Source organism: Pinus tabuliformis, chromosome J (genome assembly GCF_031772625.1).
Source record: "Pinus tabuliformis cultivar Carrire ecotype Pingquan chromosome J, CPIR1, whole genome shotgun sequence".
Lineage (NCBI taxonomy): Eukaryota > Viridiplantae > Streptophyta > Pinopsida > Pinales > Pinaceae > Pinus > Pinus tabuliformis.
Genome location: NC_142295.1, coordinates 1569744761 through 1569767307, shown reverse-complemented (window position 1 = coordinate 1569767307; position 22547 = coordinate 1569744761). Strand labels below are relative to the sequence as shown.

Below are 22547 nucleotides of genomic sequence, written 5' to 3'. Positions count from 1 at the left end.
AATATGAGAGAGGTTTTTGTCCATAACATGCCAAAGAAGAAAAACCTCCTTCACCTTTTGCACAGGTTTCATGGTTTTAGAGAAATGCCAAAATTACAATCGCCGGATCCAAGGAGTTTGGCTAAGGCACAAAAAAGGAGAAAGAGGCCCGATCCCCTCCGCATCTTGGCCGAGGCTTCTCTCACTCACCATGATACTCATTAGCATCCTCCTAGCAGAAAACCCAAGAAATTTTGAGAGTTTTGAAGCATTTTTGGCATTTTTGGGAATTTTACAGGTTTTGGCCATTTGACGGGTCTCACCCCGCGCGCGACCATACATGGGGGCAACTCAGAACGGGGAAAACTTTGCATTTTTGGAATTTTCATGCAAAAATAAACTTGCCTATGGATGGGTTTCATATTTTATGGAGATTTGGGCTTCCAAAAGCTCAAAATACATGCAAATTTTGACTTTCTGCCCCTATTTTGAGTTGCAGAAAGCTGTCTTGGGAGAAATGACTTTTGAGGGGTCAAATCAACTCCAAATTCAAAAATTCCGGTGGGGTTGGAAAGCAGACTCGCATAACTTTCTAACGAGCTATCTTGCACCTGATTTGGACACCGGGAAAGCCCTCAAACAGAGCTGTGAATGTGCACGACCTGTCAGAGTGATGTGCGCGACCAGTCAGGGAAATTTGCCTGTTTTGACCAGTTCGGCCAGCAAAACACTGTTTTCATCTTGGTTGACTTTTGAGGCATGTAAATGATGGATTTTTGTGTAATTTTCATGGCACTTAGATACTTTTACTCTCCTTCATCACTTCTAGAAGATTCTTTGATGTAAATGGTAAATATTTAATGCATGGATAGGTTTCCTAAGTTTTAGAGGCAAGTTGTTTTGACTACCTATTATCTAGTGCTCAGTTTAGAATTAGTTGAAACAACTCCTAGGAAGCTGAGATCGACCCCTAGAGGTGGAGAAAGGAGTTAGATCATCTATATTATGCCTTCTCTTGCTCATTTTCATGGTTGGACTCTTGAGGGAGAAGCTCCTATTGTATATTTTACTTGTATCTCTGCAATTTGAGGAAAAGGAAGACCAGGGTTTCGCAGACATCATTGGGATTCTTGTGTTGATGGTGTGTTCTCTTATTGTAATTGTAAGTGTGTTTATGTGTTCCATCTCTTTCTTTACTACAGCTTATTAAACAAATGAAGTGATAAAGTTTGAATTCATGCTTGCCATGCTCAGCTTTCAAATTTGTTTAATGTTTATGTTTTCCACTGTCTAGAGAGGATTCAAAGTCATTGTTTGCCCTCTTTAGCTTCTCTTTTTTCTTCCTTGATCATCCATCTCAGCTAAAGGCATCAGCACAAACTCCTACCTTGCCCCAAAGACCCACCTGCAAAACCTGAGCTCAATCCCCGCACCCTGAATTGCACTCCCTCCAATTGCCACCAAAAACCCAAAAAACTTTAAATCAACCTTCCTAATCAGTTTACTAGCCTAATATCAGTGTTAACTTGTTGGTCATCTCACCCCATTGAAAATTTGCCGAGATAGACCGGAGAGAGCCTTCTCATACCCCGTAGGGCTAGCTACGAGGTGAAATGGTTTGATGTTGCCTTGAAGGTTTACCTTCCTCAGCCTAGGGTGAAATCTCAAGCGCTAACATAGTGGCGACCATACTGGGGAGAACATCTAAACCTTTGCTCATTGACGTGTTATTTCATAAGTCTTAGACGGAGCCTGAAGTTGCGCCAGGTAGCCTTCGAAAACGCTCTTGTTTTACATCAGCGTTAGTAGATAAACGCTGCTTCAGTCAATCTCCGTGAGCTTGTGAACGCAACACTTCATTTGCATTTTACCCCAGTACATGTATCAAGTTCAGATCTGATTGTTGATGGTGAACAACGATCAGACACTTGAAAGGCTGAAATCATTCACTTGGTGACTCTAAATCAGTTTTGAGATCAGATCCAAAGACTCCACTGGAGGATGATCCCGACTAGCAGAAACATGAAAGGAGAATATGGCAAGATCAGGTACTCAAGTTGGAATTTCATCCAAGACATTTTGTTCTTTGTTGTAAATTATTTCTTCTCTTTTCCCGAGAATGTCAAGATTGCTTTGCAAAGTATATTATGCTTGAGAAAAGATCCTCGGCCTGCCGTTGATTCTTTCCCTTCGAAGATTGTGAATACCAAAGATTTGCATGCCTTTGAGCTTGATCAAGATCCTTTTTCCGAATTTTGTGATGATCCTATACCTGCTGTACATAACCCTACACCTTGTAAAATTCCAGATCGGTATAAACCTCTTGTTTTACCTTCTGTTCTTCATGCTTTTCCCAAAAGCTATGATCTATACTTGCCGAGGTTTGATGGTGAAAGTAAGGATGTCAACGCTGAGCAACATGTGCAGAATTTTGAGTTATTTCTTGACCTTTTTGAAGTCGATGATGAAGATGTTAGTATGAGGCTTTTTGCTCTTTCTTTGCAAGCTGAAGTTAAGAGTTGGTTCAAAGCCTTGCCTGATGCAAGCATCTCAGATTTCCAGTAGTTCGTCAAAGTTTTTCTCGACAGGTGGATGATCGGGCAGAACCTTTTCTTGATTGTAGAAGAGTATAACCAGCTGAAAAGATTGCCAGGGGAGACAGTACAACAGTTTTCAGCCAGATTTAACCAAGTTTATTATTCAATGCCAGTTGATATAAGACCTACTACTAGATCTGCTCTCTTGCACTACCCGGGTGCCTTTGATTCGGAGATGGAGTTTCAGCTGAGAGAAAGGGATATTGCAACACTTCACGAGATGAAAAACAGTGCAGTAAATGTAGAGGCTCATCTGCTGATCCGAAGGGCAAGGATGAAGGAAGAAGAGATGAAAAACATAGATCTGGCCGAATCTCTAGAGGTAAAGCTTGACATTTTGGTAAGTGCAGTAGAAGAGATGATGGACAAGATCACCGCAAGGAATGATTATGATGTTCATGGCTTGCTGATTGAAGAAGAACAAGTTGCTAATCCAAAACATTTTGTTTCCCATCCTAGTTGTCATAGCACTCATAGTGATTGTTTTGTAGATCATCTAGGAGAAGAAAGAACTGTTGATATGACCTGCATGCTTGATGATATGTTTTATACCGTTGATTTGCCTCAGTTTGATGAGTATGATGATGATTATGTTCTCCAAACAGAAGCTAATCTTGCAGACAAATCAGCAGCTAGTTTGTGGGAGGAAGAAGTTCATTTTCAGCAGTTTGAAAACAATGTTCAGCCATCACATATCAGCTATGACATTGACGAGGAAAGTGCAGCAAATTTTGAAGTAAGTGAAGGATCGTTGCCTCTTTGTTTTGATTCATTTCAGTTCATTAGAAACAACTTCCATGAAATTAGGAATCAGCTGTAAACAAGTCTTGATCTAGACCATCTTGAAGGCAATAAAAACCTTGTTCAAGATTTCTCATATTCAGATTTGCAGCCCCCAAATGCCATTGGTTGTCAAGTTGCAAATGAAGGCATGGAAGTTGAAATATTTGATCAAATGATACAAGAAGGTTCCCTACCTTTTTGTTTCGAAGCATTTCAGTTTGTAAGGCAGAATTCTCATAAAATCTCTCAAGAAAAAGATGAACAGCTAGAAGGATGTCATACATTTTCAATGGATACATTGCAACAGTCTTTTCAGGTTTTTCATGATCCAATTGCTGATGTTTTGGATGAGGTTTGCAGTCAAAGTCTTTCTCCGTTAACTACATGTGAGCTTGAAACATGTGCTGATATGAATTTGATCCGGCAGCCAGTTTCTTTGTCATTTTTAGCAGAGGTCTCGTCACAAGGCTCAGATCAAAGTTTGCATGCATGGTATGAGGAAAAGAGAAGTAATCCATTGGATGAGCTAAGTTCCAGTGAGCTTGAATTTCAAGATCCTAATGCAGTGTTTTTGGAGGCAGATAGAGAGTTCGTATCATTCAACGGATCTGTTTCTAAGTTGCCATCAGAGTTGCCTTTCAATAGTTCTATCTTGTTGTTCATAAGCGAACACTTGTGGAGAATTCGAACAGCAGACGGGATACTTACTTGGTTGCATTGGTTGTTTCATTTCACTTGATCAGGTGATGAATGAAACTGTTAGAGTAGGTTATGATGAATAAGCTCCACTTTGAGCATCATTTTCAGTTTGTCGGTTGTGTTTAAGTATCGAGTCAGTTTCTAGTTGAGTCATGAGTCCTTTATGAGTCAATTTTTAGTCTTGTTGTTAAGTTAGTTTGTGTCAGTTTTCAGTCATGCATTTCAGCTTGAGTTTATGACTCCATCGCCCAATGATTGCAAGCACTGGTCTGCTCTCCCAGAGGTCTAAGGTTCTTGGCACCTCCAAGGAGCTACCATCCCCATTGGAGCCAATGTTAGTGTCAGTCTTTCCAGCCTTCCTACAGTGATCAAATATGCTCTTACAAAGTGGTCTCAGAGTGTCAAGGTCAAATTTTGTCATTTCAAAGAGTTTTCAAGCAAAATTTGGTCACTAGGCATTAGGTCTAGGCTTTGCCCAAATGTCAGTCCATGTCATCATTCAGCTGAGCCTATCATCATTCAGAGGGTTGTCATTATCATGTCAGTGTCTAATGAGTCATTTTACACCTGGTCCATGCTTCAGTTGCCACCCAGGCAAGGTCATTTCCCTCTCCTAGGGTTTTGAAGCCAATTCCTCTTGGACAGTCAAATCATCGGCAAAACTTGTATCCTGATGTTCATACACCTTCCCCTATCCTTAAAGTACCTTATTAAACACTTCCCATCCCTTAGATCCGCCAAATTCCTCATTTTTCCACAAACCCTAGTTTCTAGCTACAACCTGGCAATTTTCTAGGTTGGGCCTGTGTTTTGCCCTTTTGGACCCCTTCCCCTCACTCAATCACTGAGATTCCACTTTCCCCTGCTTCCTAACATCCCTCCCCACTCCCAAAAATTTCCCCAAGAATTTAGAAGCCCCCTATCCCCTTCATTTCGCTTCATTTCGACAAAATCCCTTGTTTCACACATCGGGACAAGTTTCACTCAAATGATGTTTCAAAGAAATAAAAGATGAATTTTGGAAATATGAGAGAGGTTTTTGTCCATAACATGCCAAAGAAGAAAAACCTCCTTCACCTTTTGCACAGGTGTCATGGTTTTAGAGAAATGCCAAAATTACAATCGCCGGATCCAAGGAGTTTGGCTAAGGCACAAAAAAGGAGAAAGAGGCCCGATCCCCTCCGCATCTTGGCCGAGGCTTCTCTCACTCACCATGATACTCATTAGAATCCTCCTAGCAGCAAACCCAAGAAATTTTGAGATTTTTGAAGCATTTTTGGCATTTTTGGGAATTTTACAGGTTTTGGCCATTTGACGGGTCTCACCCCGCGCGCGACCATACATGGGGGCAACTTAGAACGGGGAAAACTTTGCATTTTTGGAATTTTCATGCAAAAATACACTTTCCTATGGATGGGTTTCAGATTTTATGGAGATTTGGGCTTCCAAAAGCTCAAAATACATGCAAATTTTGACTTTCTGCCCCTATTTTGAGTTGCAGAAAGCTGTCTTGGGAGAAATGACTTTTGAGGGGTCAAATCAACTCCAAATTCAAAAATTCCAGTGGGGTTGGAAATTAGACTCGTAGACCTTTCCAACGAGCTATCTTGCACCTGATTTGGACATCGGGAAGGCCCTCAAACAGAGATGTGAATGTGCGCGACCTGTCAGAGTGATGTGCGCGACGAGTCAGGGAAATTTGCCTGTTTTGACCAGTTCGGCCAGCAAAACACTGTTTTCATCTTGGTTGACTTTTGAGGCATGTAAATGATGGATTTTTGTGTAATTTTCATGGCACTTAGATACTTTTACTCTCCTTCATCACTTCTAGAAGATTCTTTGATGTAAATGGTAAATATTTAATGCATGGATAGGTTTCCTAAGTTTTAGAGGCAAGTTGTTTTGACTGCCTATTATCTAGTGCTCAGTTTAGAATTAGTTGAAACAGCTCCTAGGAAGCTGAGATCGACCCCTAGAGGTGGGGAAAGGAGTTATATCATCTATATTATGCCTTCTCTTGCTCATTTTCATGGTTGGACTCTTGAGGGAGAAGCTCCTATTGTATATTTTACTTGTATCTCTGCAATTTGAGGAAAAGGAAGACCAAGGTTTTGCAGACATCATTGGGATTCTTGTGGACTCTTGTGTTGATGGTGTGTTCTCTTATTGTAATTTTAAGTGTGTTTATGTGTTCCATCTCTTTCTTTACTGCAGCTTATTAAACAAATGAAGTGATAAAGTTTGAATTCATGCTTGCCATGCTCAACTTTCAAATTTGTTTAATGTTTATGTTTTCCACTGTCTAGAGAGGATTCAAAGTCATTGTTTTCCCTCTTTAGCTTCTCTTTTTTCTTCCTTGATCATCCATCTCAGCTAAAGGCATCAGCACAAACTCCTACCTTGCCCCAAAGACCCACCTGCAAAACCTGAGCTCAATCCCCGCACCCTGAATTGCACTCCCTCCAATTGCCACCAAAAACCCAAAAAACTTTAAATCAACCTTCCTAATCAGTTTACTAGCCTAATATCAGTGTTAACTTGTTGGTCATCTCACCCCATTGAAAATTTGCCGAGATAGACCGGAGAGAGCCTTCTCATACCCCGTAGGGCTAGCTACGAGGTGAAATGGTTTGATGTTGCCTTGAAGGTTTACCTTCCTCAGCCTAGGGTGAAATCTCAAGCGCTAACAGGTAGATGTCGGTGGAGTTCAATTGAGAACAAATTGTAAAGGGGAAGTTGATAAATTGTGGAAGATGAAGTCAGTGAAGAAGAGGGACAACAAGAAAGAGAAATTAACAAAAGGAATTTGTATCAGCAAGGAAAGAGGACAACAACAAGATAAGGTTTGGAAACCTGGAGGAACAGAAGTGACAGTGGCAAAAGAATTGAATCAGCAGCATGATGAAAATGATGACCTGTTACAAAGTAAATTTTGGGATACTAGATGATCAGCAGAAGAAACACATGACCAAGAGGTCATGAAAACTTTCAACTTTGGGAGTCTGATGCAGGAGCATTCAGGCCTAGTCAGCAATTTGATGGCATGATCACATGTTGTGACTAACAAGGGGTTGGAAGATAAGAGATTAGTTAATTTTATTTATTTAAATGTGTGAGAGTGTTTATTTATTGTAAAATATGAAAAAAAGGGTATAGTGGCTGAGTGATCCTCCCTGGGTGGAGATTAGGCCAAGCAGTTAAATAAATTGGTTTGAACAGGATATGAGGGATTTCAAAGCTTAAATTAGCATTTGTTTTAGATAAGAGTGGAGCTGAATAGATTCTTTAGGAGAGTGAGGGATTTCTGGATCTGAACTAGAATTGGTTCATGAATCCATTCTTGTATAAAATATGATTTATTTTCATAATAAGAGAGAGCGAGGATTTCAAGATTGAAACAGGGTCTTTTATTTTTGTAATCGAGTTAGAGGACCGAGACTCTGTAAACTTATTGTATTGAATAAAATGATTCAGCGTGCGTGAGTGTGTTGTTTTTATTGAAATCCTTCGCTTGCCTCTGTATATTTACCTGCAGAATAAATCAGACATTCTACTTCATTTTTATGCTTTAAAGTTATAAAATGCAATGTCAAATACCTTATTACAATCCATAGAGTTATAACAGTGGTTGAGCTACCTTAACCCAGTTGTCGCTTCAAAGGTATCATAATTTATTGTTATATAGGAATGTAATGACAGTGCGAAACAGAGTATGGAGGAGAATCGTGTTTATAACGCATAGTCTAATAAAAACAACCAAAATCAAGATAAGAGGAAATAGATGCGAGAAGGTATAATGGTCGTTGGATCTATAAGATCAACGGACCAGATCTAATCAACGATAGTAGAGCCACTTTATCTTATCAGCGTAATTCAATTGTATGTGGCAGGACTTCAGACCTTAAGAACATGCAAATGAGTGATCGCCGATCAATCGCATCATAGTGTTCCCTATGCATGGACCGAGCCCTAACCCTTTGCCAAATCCGATTGTGACATTGTGATTGAACAAGGACCGTTAGATCTGAGGAGGAGATCAACAGTGGAGACTTAATCGCTGATCGCACTTTGGAAAGTTCTAGTGCCAACGGGTAATGAAGTAGCGATATTGTGATATGCGATAGCGATGAATCATCGATCGGAGATCGGGGAATATAAAGGAGTAGTGCAGCAGAAGGGATTGAAGCAGAGAACGGACCCGAAAGTTTTCTCCCTCTTCCTGGGAGAATCCTATAGACACAAATCATGCCTTGTATTTGTAGATACTCCCATCCAAAGATTCTCATGTGTCCAACATTTGGCTTCCTTTAAGAGAAGGTTCCTTCAAGAGTCATACCTTCCATAACTCTATGAGGACTTCGATTTTGAATGTACACAGTTTTTTTTATGCTTCGCCCCATAAGAACAATGGTAAGTCCAAATCATGCATCATGGCCTTGACAGATATAGACTTTTTTTTTTATTATGCTTCACCATTATGTTGTGGATTATAGGGGAAAATTAGCTCCCCCTTAATCCCAGTATACTTCTAGAAAGCTACAAGCTCCATTGAGGTGTATTCTCCTCCATTTTCATATCTCAGTATCTTGATACTTTTACTTATCTGTTTTTCCACTTTAGCTTTGAATTCCTAGAATTTGTTGAATACTTCATGTTTCGTCTTCAAGAGATATATCCATGTCTTGAAGTATAAGTCATCAATAATTGTCACATATTACAATGAACCACCAAGTGACTTTACGGGCATCAAACCACATACATCAGAATGGATCAAGTCCAAAGTTTGCTTAGATCTGTTGTCACTGTTTGGAAATGACTTCTTGATGTTCTTCCCAAGAGCACAGCGTTTGCATACACCATTGCTCTTTATTTCTAGTTTAGGAACCCTTTACACTATTTCACTTAATTCAAGTAATGATCTAAAATGAAGATGTCCATACCTTCAATGCCATAACTCACTTGGATCTATTTCGTTATGTACTAATGATTGATCTAGTCAACTCATTAGTCTATACAATCTTCCATCATGAATCCCAATAACCCTAGAATCATCTATACTAGAGCCCTCTGACCATACAAGTACTTTTCCATCCACAAAAGAAACATTATCTCCTTTACCTTCTAAAAAAGAAACAGAGACAATATTTTTTTTCAAACCTGGTACGTAAAGGACATTGCTCAGATGAACGTTGTTACCAAATTCCATCTCTATGGATGCCTTTTCAACTCTTTTGACTACATTGTTGTTATTTATTCCCAATTCAACCCTTTGAGACAACTTCTTTTCTGTCATGCTTGAAATATTCCTATGATATCTAGTCATGTGTCGGGATGATCCACTATCTACCAACCACATGCCATCATCATCTCCAAAGGAACTTGTCAAAGTAGAGTAGTAGAATAAATATTTTTCACCTTTGGTCTTCTTTGGTTTTTCATCTTCCTCAACTTATGTTGTTGAAGCATTTTGTTTCCCTTTCATTTTCTTGTTAATCATATTAGGACAATCTCTCTTGAAATGTCCATATCCTTAACAACCATAACATTGAATCTATGATAAGTCGTTCTTCTTCTTAGAGGAATGAAATCCCTTTCTTGACTTCGTATGTTGAGGTCCAAACTTCTTCTTTCCATGGTTCTTGACATGAGCTACAAGGGCTTGAACTTATTCATATTGACAATATCTAGTCATCAATCATGCTTCTTTTTATGCACAGCATGTCCATAATTGTTCAAATTAAGAAGCTTATTTCCAACTTCTTATGCCTGTTGCAAATTCATCCCACGATCTAGGGAGACCATTGAGTGTTGTAGTCACAAATTCTTGATCAGGAATTGATTCTCCAATAGCTTGAATTTGATCTCTTATTTGCTAAATTCTCACTAAATATGAAGCCACAGTGTCGTCATTAGTCTTCCTTGTATTTTGAAGCTCATTCTTCAAACTCATGGATTAACCAACATTCTTGATAGTGTAGAGATTTATTAGGGCATCATACATCTTCTTGGAGGCATCATGCTTTGCAATGTAGGGGATAAGATTATCTCTAGTGGAATCTACTATCAAACTCGTGGAAGTAATGTAATCCTCTTTGAACTTCTCCTTCCGAACTGAATAAGTTGGTTCAGTAGTCTTTCCTATCACAATATCCAATATTTTGTTCTTCACAAGAATAAGATCTGTCTTGAATTTCTAAGCTCTCTGAAGTTTGATGCTCTCTCTAACTTGAATTTGGATTTCATGGAGGAAGCCATAGATGCCAATGCACAAGAAGGACTTTACTAAAATTCTCTCTCTAAGGTTTCGGTAAAGGTGATCTCAATGTCCCTTCCTTCCTTCACCAAATCTCTAATACCATGTTGATTTTCTAATGCAATTAGGGTTAGCATTGTTGCAACCTTTTCTCACGCCTTTAAAAGTTACAAAAATTTTCAAAATGTGCTAAGTGATTTCTTGGCTAAATTTTGAAGTATATATATAAATTCTTTTCAAGTTCCCATCACCTAAAGCCTTCACTTAATTAATCTTCCAAAATATTCATGTCCTCCATGAGTCAAAATTGGCAAATATCCCAAACCCATATCTAGCCTTAATTTTTATCTAAATTCCTTGGTCCCTTTCTACCTATTCCCAAATCTTATATTTCTTTCAAAAATAATATTTTTTATTCCCGTCACTCCATTCAATTTCACCCTTATTATCATATCCCCATATTTTTTCTTTTATATATTTTACTATACCCTACCATTATTTTTATTATTCATCCATTTTCCATTTTTACCATAATCACACGTAAAAATTATTATATTTACTTTACTTTTATCTTATTTATTTATCCCCATTATTCCTTTTTCTTTTATAAATCTTACTATACCCTACCATTATTTTTATTATTCATCCATTTTCCATTTTTACCATAATCACACGTAAAAATTATTATATTTTACTTTACTTTTTATCTTATTTATTTATCCCCATTATTCCATACTCCACATATTATTAAAATATTATTTTTGTCCATTCAAACCTATGTCCCCACCCTGCATTTCACACATTAAAACACCATTATATACATTACCTCTAGATATTTGAAGCAATAAATATATGGTTTGCAGGGGGCTACCTATCCAACCTTTAACCTAACCCCAGCAAAGTTGTTTCACTTTTACCATATTTTACACATGTTCCCATCTCATGTATTGTGAATCCCCCTTCCTAAACCATTTACCACCTTATCATATGGATTTGAATTTATAAATGAAGTGTGGTAAATTCAAATTTGCATGGAAGGCGATAATGGAGGGAAGATTTCTATAGTCATATTTTTCTAGAATGAGATCATGGGTGAATGCTTGAGGTAAGAGGAGGCTAGATCAAAAATTGAAATATATATGTTCTAGAATTACATTTCAATACAAATCATGGAGTTTACAATGTTATAAAGAAATATTTCCTCCCAATGGAATAATTTTATAGAGGTGAAAATGAAATTTTACAGAGCACACAAGGAAAAGAATTATAAAGAGGAAAATACACATGAAGAGAAAATTTGGATAATTTCTTATCCAAAATTTTTACAAGAGTGAAAAGGGAGGATTGAAAGGTTTTTTCATAATTTACCAAACATTGTTGGAGACATGGTTTTCAAAACCATGGGAAGCTAACCAGTAAATGGTTTTCACAGAAAAATGATAATTATTACGCCGTAAGGCGTTCCCATTTGAAATGAATTGCCCCAGCCGCCACCGTGTTCTATTGTTGACCGTCGATTTATGGTGTTAGACGATTGAATGAACTGTGATCGTTGATCTAAAACTGTTCAACTGAACGGTGAAAGGTTAATGGGAAAGCGAAACTAAACGGTTAATGAGAAAGCGGAAGCGGGACGGACGCACCGCCAGCTTCGCAGCTGATAAGGAATTGGTTCTTGTTGAAGCTCCGCATTTTTTAATAATTCTTTTGTGCCAATGGCCTGTGTATCATTGTTTGGAAGAGACGTGCACAATAGCTCTTAGAATAATCATTCTGTTTGTGCCGTTGGGATACACCGTCGGAATATTTCCACCGACGAGGTGTGCTGCCCCTCACGCCAATTCTTTGTGCATAACAGGGAATTGCTCGTCAGCAGAGCCATATCTAGCTGCACATCACGTTTTGCTCGCCCACACAGCTGCAGTGGAGAAATATAGGGAGAAATATCAGGTCAGGAATCTTTTCACGCACTTACAATAACGCCAAATATTGTGAATATAGTTTGTCAAATTTGAATCAGAGCGGAGCATTTGTGTGCAGAAAATTCAAGGAGGATCTATAGGGTTAGTTATGAGCGCGCCGTGGTACGAACCCTTGGAAGATTCTCCAGAAGAGAGATCAGCTGTTGACAGAATTTTATCCTTCAATCTCCGATGGTGAGTGCCATGACTTTGAGTTATACCCTCGTCTGTGTAAAATTAATGTATCCCTTGTGATAGCAAAGGCTAATGGGAATAGATTGTGGTTTTTTTTAGAGATCATTAGGAATTTTCACAGTAGAATATGAATTTTGTCGAGCTTTCGAATCCTAATATGAATTTTATTTCAAATCCCATATGAATTTTGTAGAGATTTAGAATCCAAAAAAATTCCACCATCAGGACCAACCTGGACCAAATTCATATTCTATATTTTACTGTGGAAACGTCCACAAAAATTCATATTCTACCGTGGAAAATCCGAATGATCTCTCTCAAAAAGGCTAATGGGATTTCATATTAATTGTTGAAATTAATTTCTACACGGTTTGCAGGTTTTTGGATCCAATTGTTTTTGGAGATTATCCACAAGAAATACGTGAAAGATTAGGATCGCACTTACCCTCCATATCCTCGGAACTATCTGCGAAACTTCGGGGATCGTTCGACTATATGGGTATTAATCACTATACAACCTTAAATGCAACAAGAACTCCTCCCATTTCCCCCGACAACACGTAATATTTATATCCAGAATCCAGGGTTTATCTGACTGGAGAGCGCCACAGAGTCTCCATCGGAGAACGGGTATGAATATCTAGTCCTTGACCTCTTTAAAAAAAATTTGTGATTTTTGCAGTACAGTTTGACCAATGGCTCATGCAATTCCTCCATTTTTATATGATTCCCAGACAGCGATGGATGGTTTGTTTGTGGTACCTCATGGAATTCAGAAAATCGTGGAGTATGTAAAAGAATTCTATGACAACCCGATTATTATTATCACAGAGAACGGTAAAAAATTTATGTAAATATCTCAGAGGATTTGTTTTTCTATAAGAACTGAGCCGAAGGTTGTCAAACCCTAGTATGTACTTATCTTATCTCTCTGTTTTGTCTTCTAGGCTATCCAGAGTCGGAGGAATCCTCGTCGACTCTGCAAGAAAATCTAAACGATGTGAGGAGAATAAGGTTTCATGGAGATTGTTTGAGTTATCTTACTGCAGCAATCAAGTAAGATCAAATTTTCACGATTTTCATTATCTTGCTATTGGCCTTTACTGAATTTCATTTGTTTAACTGATTAAACTGATGATCGTTTATGCGTGTGTTAACACAGAAATGGCTCAGATGTTCGAGGGTACTTTGTGTGGTCTCTTCTGGATAATTTTGAGTGGGCATTTGGGTATACCATTAGATTTGGTCTTTATCACGTGGATTTCATTTTTATGCCGTAAGGCGTTCCCATTTGAAATGAATATGGTGTTAGACGATTGAATGAACTGTGATCGTTGATCTAAAACTGTTCAACTGAACGGTGAAAGGTTAATGAGGAAGCGAAACTAAACGGTTAATGAGAAAGCGGAAGCTGGACGGACGCACCGCCAGCTTCGCAGCTGATAAGGAATTTGATCTTGTTGAAGCTCCGCATTTTTTAATAATTCTTTTGTGCCAATGACCTGTGTATCACTGTTTGGAAGAGACGTGCACAGTAGCTCTTAGAATAATCATTCTGTTTGTGCCGTTGGGATACACCGTCGGAATATTTCCACCGACGAGGTTATGAGTGCGCCGTGGTACGAACCCTTGGAAGATTCTCCAGAAGAGAGATCAGATGTTGACATAATTTTATCCTTCAATCTCCGATGGTGAGTGCCATGACTTTGAGTTATACCCTCGTCTGTGTAAAATTAATGTATCCCTCGTGATAGCAAAGGCTAATGGGAATAGATTGTGGTTTTTTTTAGAGATCATTAGGAATTTTCACAGTAGAATATGAATTTTGTCGAGCTTTCGAATCCTAATATGAATTATTTTTCAAATCCCAAAGTAGAATATGAATTTTGTAGAGATTTAGAATCCAAAAAAATTCCACCATCAGGACCAACCTGGACCAAATTCATATTCTATATTCTACTGTGGAAACGTCCACAAAAATTCATATTATACCGTGGAAAATTCGAATGATCTCTCTCAAAAAGGCTAATGGGATTTCATATTAATTGTTGAAATTAATTTCTACACAGTTTGCAGGTTTTTGGATCCAATTGTTTTTGGAGATTATCCACAAGAAATGCGTGAAATATTAGGATCGCGCTTACCCTCCATATCTTCGGAACTATCTGCGAAACTTCGGGGATCGTTCGACTATATGGGTATTAATCACTATACAACCTTATATGCAACAAGCACTCCTCCCCTTTCCCCCGACAACACGCAATATTTATATCCAGACTCCAGGGTTTATCTGACTGGAGAGCGCCACGGAGTCTCCATCGGAGAACGGGTATGAATATCCAGTCCTTGACCTCTTTAAAAAAAAATTGTGATTTTTGCAGTACAGTTTGGCCAATGGCTCATGCAATTCCTCCATTTTTATATGATTCCCAGACAGCGATGGATGGTTTGTTTGTGGTACCTCATGGAATTCAGAAAATCGTGGAGTATGTAAAATAATTCTATGACAACCCGATTATTATTATCTCAGAGAACGGTAAAAAATTTATGTAAATATCTCAGAGGATTTGTTTTTCTATAAGAACTGAGCCAAAGGTTGTCAAACCGTAGTATGTACTTATCTTATCTCTCTGTTTTGCCTTCTAGGCTATCCAGAGTCTGAGGAATCCTCGTCGACTCTGCAAGAAAATCTAAACGATGTGAGGAGAATAAGGTTTCATGGAGATTGTTTGAGTTATCTTACTGCAACAATCAAGTAAGATCAAATTTTCACGATTTTCATTATCTTGCTATTGTCCTTTACTGAATTTCATTTGTTTAACTGATTAAACTGATGACCATTTATGCGTGTGTTAACACAGAAATGGCTCAGATGTTCGAGGGTACTTTGTGTGGTCTCTTCTGGATAATTTTGAGTGGGCATTTGGGTATACCATTAGATTTGGTCTTTATCACGTGGATTTCATTTTTACGCCGTAAGGCGTTCCCATTTGAAATGAATTGCCCCAGCCGCCGCCGTGTTCTATTGTTGACCGTCGATTTATGGTGTTAGACGATTGAATGAACTGTGATCGTTGATCTAAAACTGTTCAACTGAACGGTGAAAGGTTAATGAGGAAGTGAAACTAAACGGTTAATGAGAAAGCGGAAGCTGGACAGACGCACCGCCAGCTTCGCAGCTGATAAGGAATTTGATCTTGTTGAAGCTCCGCATTTTTTAATAATTCTTTTGTGCCAATGGCCTGTGTATCACTGTTTGGAAGAGACGTGCACAGTAGCTCTTAGAATAATCATTCTGTTTGTGCCGTTGGGATACACCGTCGGAATATTTCCACCGACGAGGTGTGCTGCCCCTCACGCCAATTCTTTGTGCATAACAGGGAATTGCTCGTCAGCAGAGCCTTATCTAGCTGCACATCACGTTTTTCTCACCCACACAACTGCAGTGGAGAAATATAGGGAGAAATATCAGGTAAGGAATCTTTTCACGCACTTACAATAACGCCAAATATTGTGAATATAGTTTGTCAAATTTGAATCAGAGCGGAGCATTTGTGTGCAGAAAATTCAAGGAGGATCTATAGGGTTAGTTATGAGCGCGCCGTGGTACGAACCCTTGGAAGATTCTCCACAAGAGAGATCAACTGTTGACAGAATTTTATCCTTCAATCTCCGATGGTGAGTGCCATGACTTTGAGTTATACCCTCGTCTGTGTAAAATTAATGTATCCCTTGTGATAGCAAAGGCTAATGGGAATAGATTGTGGTTTTTTTTAGAGATCATTAGGAATTTTCACAGTAGAATATGAATTTTGTCGAGCTTTCGAATCCTAATATGAATTATTTTTCAAATCCCATATAAATTTTGTAGAGATTTAGAATCCAAAAAAATTCCACCATCAGGACCAACCTGGACCAAATTCATATTCTATATTCTACTGTGGAAACGTCCACAAAAATTCATATTCTACCGTGGAAAATTTGAATAATCTCTCTCAAAAAGGCTAATGGGATTTCATATTAATTGTTGAAATTAATTTCTACACAGTTTGCAGGTTTTTGGATCCAATTGTTTTTGGAGATTATCCACAAGAAATGCGTGAAAGATTAGGATCGCGCTTACCCTCCATATTCTCGGAACTATCTGCGAAACTTCGAGGATCGTTCGACTATATGGGTATTAATCACTATACAACCTTATATGCAACAAGCACTCCTCCCCTTTCCCCCGACAACACGCAATATTTATATCCAGACTCCAGGGTTTATCTGACTGGAGAGCGCCACGGAGTCTCCATCGGAGAACGGGTATGAATATCCAGTCCTTGACCTCTTTAAAAAAAATTTGTGATTTTTGCAGTACAGTTTGGCCAATGGCTCATGCAATTCCTCCATTTTTATATGATTCCCAGACAGCGATGGATGGTTTGTTTGTGGTACCTCATGGAATTCAGAAAATTGTGGAGTATGTAAAAGAATTCTATGACAACCCGATTATTATTATCACAGAGAACGGTAAAAAATTTATGTAAATATCTCAGAGGATTTGTTTTTCTATAAGAACTGAGCCGAAGGTTGTCAAACCCTAGTATGTACTTATCTTATCTCTCTGTTTTTCCTTCTAGGCTATCCAGAGTCTGAGGAATCCTCGTTGACTCTGTAAGAAAATCTAAATGATGTGAGGAGAATAAGGTTTCATGGAGATTGTTTGAGTTATCTTACTGCAGCAATCAAGTAAGATCAAATTTTCACGATTTTCATTATATTGCTATTGGCCTTTACTGAATTTCATTTGTTTAACTGATTAAACTGATGACCATTTATGCGTGTGTTAACACAGAAATGGCTCAGATGTTCGAGGGTACTTTGTGTGGTCTCTTCTGGATAATTTTGAGTGGGCATTTGGGTATACCATTAGATTTGGTCTTTATCACGTGGATTTCATTTTCTGATCAAAAGAGGTATCCCAAGCTCTCGGCTCAATCAGGGAAAATTTTAAGAACCCCCCCTAAATTTATAAATATAATAAATGGGTGAATCTCCATGGTATATAGGAAAAATGGAAGGCGATTTTATCAATAATATAATATGTATATATAATTTTTTGGCGAATCTCTCACCACGCATGGCGAATATTTTACTCAATTATAAAATCTTGTAAGATCTTGGTGAGTCTTTCACTAAATAATAAAACTTTGTAAAGTCCTAGTGAATCTTAGCATAGGCTACATGCTGGTTTAATTCCCCCATTTAAATAGGCTACATTCCAGGTGAATACCATGGGTCAGTACCATGTGCCATTTTGGTGAATACCATGGGTCAATACCATGTGCCATTTTTATTTTTATTAATTCTAATATTAGGGTTAATAATGGTTTTTTGCATGGTATTAATAACAATCTAGTCCATGGTATTTGTCCCATAGTATTTTCGCCATAGGTTTCACCTAAATATAACCCATTTTTTGAGTGTTCGTAAATATAAGGTGACTTATGGAGTAAATATAAAAAAATGTTTTATTTGTTTACCATACCTCTCGTTTATTTATATTTTTATTAATTTACCATACCTCTTTTACAAATATGGTATTTGGCCCATAGGATTCACTTAAATAAAACCTCTTTCTTGAGCCTTCATAAATAGAACGAGGGTTATGGACTAAATACAAAAAGAGGTTTTATTTATTTACAATACTTCTAGTTTATTTATATTTTTATTTATTTACCATACCGTTTGAGTAAGTATAAAAAGGCGTTTTATTTATTTACCATACCTCCACTTTACTTATATTTTTATTTGTTTACACCGTTACATGTATATAAGGTGACTTATGGAGTAAATATAAAAAATGTTTTATTTATTTACCATACCTCTCATTTATTTATATTTTTATTAATTTACCATACCTCTTTTATAAATATGGTATTTGGCCCATAGGATTCACTTAAATAAAACCTATTCTTGAAAATGGGCGAATGGATTCACTTAAATAAAACCTATTCTTGAAAATGGGCGAATGGAAGGTTGGAAGTCCTAATTTCAAGGGCTAAATTTACCTTTTTTACCCTCTCCCTTAAAATAAGGTGGGCTATTTGAGGTGATTTGTAAAAATGTACTATGATACAAAATATTCGCCCACTAAAAATCTAAAACCCCTTAATTTCGCCAAAGGGCGAACATTCGCCCCTAAAATTATCCTTGGGCTCAATGGTTGAGGCAATTTCTTCAGCACGACGATTAGGGAAGTGTTAGAAGCAACAGCATTTAGACTACGTTGTCTATTTGCTAATCAAAGCGCACACTTTCCTGCAACTCTACCCAAAATCCTGCAAGCAAATATGTTGTGTTTGGATCTATCCACCGTGACACACATTACAAAGAAATCATCGATCTATTCCAAAATGCAGAAAACCCCATTCAGATGTTCGAGGGAATTGCAGAGTAAGAACATTGAAAAAAAACAAAAAAGTTGCACGATATGCGACATGTGTCTATCTAAATCGTTGTACTATCCTATATCTTTTTAAAAATTACTATGCATATATTAAAGAGCTCATAATTACGTCGTAAGGCGTTCCCATTTGAAATGAATTTCCCCAGCCGCCGCCGTGTTCTATTGTTGACCGTCGATTTATGGTGTTAGACGATTGAATGAACTGTGATAGTTGATCTAAAACTGTTCAACTGAACGGTGAACGGTTAATGAGGAAGCGAAACTAAACGGTTAATGAGAAAGCGGAAGCGGGACGGACGCACCGCCAGCTTCGCAGCTGATAAGGAATTTGATCTTGTTGAAGCTCCGCATTTTTTAATAATTCTTTTGTGCCAATGGCCTGTGTATCACTGTTTGGAAGAGACGTGCACAGTAGCTCTTAGAATAATCATTGAATCACCCACCATTGTTGCCTAGCAGGCCCCTTGAGCTTCAGGAAGCTGGAGGCCTTTGAAGAGGGCTTGAGCCTTCACTTGTTTGTTCATGAAAATACCAACCTGCCGTAATATCGACTCTCTTGATTTCATCTGAAGTCAATGAAGGCTCCCTGCCCCTGCCATTCCAGGTTTCTTTTAAAGGTGCCATCAAGGAAAAGGGTTGTTATACCTTGATCCAACATCCAGGGTTTCACGTCTTAGAGAGACACATCTTGAGAAATAGGTGGATGGTCCATACTGTCTTCCCAAGCTTAATGCACTTGCCATTGCGTGGGATACTTGATAGGTGTTTCCAAAGGAAACGGGCCAAGGACTCGTAGAATGGCGAGACAGGGGATCCTTTTATCACCGACTTTGTTTGAAATAGTTATGGCGAAGTCCATCTTTCCACCAGGACGCTTTGTCGGACAAATATTTCAACAACAGTTTGGCTTCCATGGCTTGGTTAGATATCATTGGATCTCTTATTGCCAAGCCCCACTACTCTCAAATGGGGCTCGAACCATAATCCAATTGATTAAATTGAATATTTTGTTGTCCGCTGTCTCCTTTCTACAGGAACCACCTTATCTCTCTCCCAAGGATATAGGTAACCTACCGGTGCCAAGAGGGTTGAAATCAAGAAAAGTGACAATACATCTTACCTGGATTATCATATTGATATTTACTGTGACTAGATTGATTCATTATCCTTTTGGCTGTACTTACCCATGGGTGTTATTTTGCTCTTATTACATTCCTGAAAGATTTGCGGAAGATCTCAAAGCGCTCTACTTTGTTTAATCCATCTGTAATGATTGTTTTCCATGCTAGAAAAGGATATGATTTTTTGCTCCATTCAGTTTGCAAAAATATGCTTGAGCTATTTTGACATATTTAATGTTAATTTTAAGATATAGGAATGGTATTGGGTTTTTCCCTCATGGTACAGAAATGGAAAGAAGATGAAGTGGACAACAATAATTAGAATTATTCTTAGAAATTAGTTAATGGTTGGTATTGAAATAAAAATAGTTATTGTTTTAAAAAATGTGATTTTATAATAAATTAATAACAATGAAATAATAACTCTCTTGTTTATATTCAGCCTGTAGGCTATTCAATTCCATATCATTCCATTATTATTTACAACTCATTTAATTTTCAATCTCATGCTATGATATTGGCTTTATCCCCAATCCAACATGTACTGCAGATTTACCTTGATCTTCACTTGTGTTATTGTATGTTTTTGCAATTTCTTGGAAATATTTAATGCATTTGGTCTTTTATCGACTCCTTTGTAATGGTGAGATTGTACTATGTAATAACTATTCTCCTGTAGCTTTCGTATTTTAGATATGGGGCATTATATCTCGAGAAACACAGATAGACTAACACTCTCTTTATTTTCCTGTAAATAAAACAGAGAGTTTCAGGTGCTTGAATCAGGGGCGGAACACTATAATGCTAAAGAGGTTCAAATTTGAAAATTGTTGAATGCCTTTCATCCATAACAACCGAACAACTCTAGCATAGAAAGTGAAACAACTCTTTAAAAAAATGGAGAGGGGAGGTGCAATTAAAACAACTCTTTCAAAAAATGGAAGCTCTCTCAAATCGGGCAATGATGACTCCCAGGACTGCCTTTTGAGTTCTTTAATTTCCTTCGAACTCTCTTCTCCTTTTAGCAAACATTTCAAGGGCAAAGATAATTGCATTTCTAGCCTTCCCATTTTTTGTTCCTTTCTTGTGGTGGTTTTCCCAACAATTTCCACCATAAGTAGCGTTGTTGTGGACAAAGTTTACTATTTTCTTATAAATGACATTTTGCTCCTTCCTTAGAACGTTTCGAACAACTTTAGGTACCATTGTTTCCTTTAGAAATGACGGTTCCATGTTTAATTCGTTGTTTCGTTATGATGTCCTCTCTTTAACCGTGGTAACCTACGTTGCGTTGTATTTGGTATAATGGTGTCTCCTAAAAATTGTACCTATCTCAGTTGTATCGACTCTGAAGGTCTGGGAAGTATTTGATTTGCTTGAAATTTCTACTATATTTCAGTCTCACTCTCTCAAGCAACAATTGTCTTGAAAACAAGTTCGCAATTCTTTTGGCAGCTTTATACGGTTCAGTTTACAATCCCTTGCCACACTTCTCAGAGTACCAAGATAATTTATATGTTCTCTTTTTTGTTTTAACTGTCTTCTGTGTCTGTTGATGTATGACTAAATATAATAATATAGTTGAACTACTCATATTTTAATGTTCTCATGTAGTTTTTACTACACGATAGAGTTGAGGTCTCTCGGGTTTCCCCGTAATCTTACCCTTGGTAGTCTACCGACATCTTTGAGGTCTGTTCATAGGTTCCAACCAAATCATGTTACAAACCACACATGATCAGAGTGACATGTGGACTAGCTCAAGAGGAAACCAGAGCAAGGTACTTCCTAACTGTTATTCTACCCCGGATTCAGAGGAGCAGCCAGGATTTTATCCATAGTTTCTTTCCTTCCAACTTTAGATGGGATCTCACCTCAACCTTCTGCCTTGGTGGTCAATCAACATCTTTGACGCCTGTTCGGGGTTGTGCCAATTAGGTTACAGATCATACATAATCAGACCGAGTTATGGACCAGCTCCAGACAGATCAAGAGTATGGCGCCTTCCACCCATTAGGGGTAAATCAGCTCCAGACTGATCCAGAGTATGACACCTTCCACCTATTAGACTAGGCCATACATAATCAGAGCGAGTTATGGACCAGCTCCAGACAGATACTTTGCAAATCCAAAGTATGGCACCTTCCACCCATTAGGGGTAAACCAGCTCCAGACAGATCCAGAGTATGGCACCTTCCACCCATTAGGGGTAAACCAACTCCAGACTGATCCAGAGTATGGCACCTTCCACCCATTAGGGGTAAACCAGCTCCAGACAGATCCAGAGTAAGTTGCATTGTTGGAGAGGTGAAAGGTGCTCCCATTTAATAGACAATAACCCAAGCTTAACGTAGAGCCCAATTTTTTTTTCCCGTTTCGATGCCTTGAGACGTGAAGATTCAAGAAATTTGATCGTTTTGATGCCTTGAGACATGAAGGAATTTGATCTTGTTGAAGCTCCGCATTTTTTAATAATTCTTTTGTGCCAATGGGCTGTGTATCACT

The 22547-nt window shown here is 38.1% G+C and overlaps 2 pseudogenes across 1 annotated transcript; both read left to right on the top strand.

Moving 5' to 3' along the window:
* Nucleotides 1–11925: 11925 nt before the first annotated feature.
* Nucleotides 11926–13762, top strand: LOC149233486 (coniferin beta-glucosidase-like; annotated as a pseudogene). Its single transcript, XR_016248486.1, has 6 exons — nt 11926–12261; nt 12352–12467; nt 12845–13097; nt 13202–13304; nt 13415–13523; nt 13630–13762. The product of XR_016248486.1 is annotated as a coniferin beta-glucosidase-like (transcript).
* Nucleotides 13763–15331: 1569 nt separating this feature from the next.
* LOC149233485 (coniferin beta-glucosidase-like) lies at nt 15332–18735 on the top strand (annotated as a pseudogene).
* Nucleotides 18736–22547: the final 3812 nt, after the last annotated feature.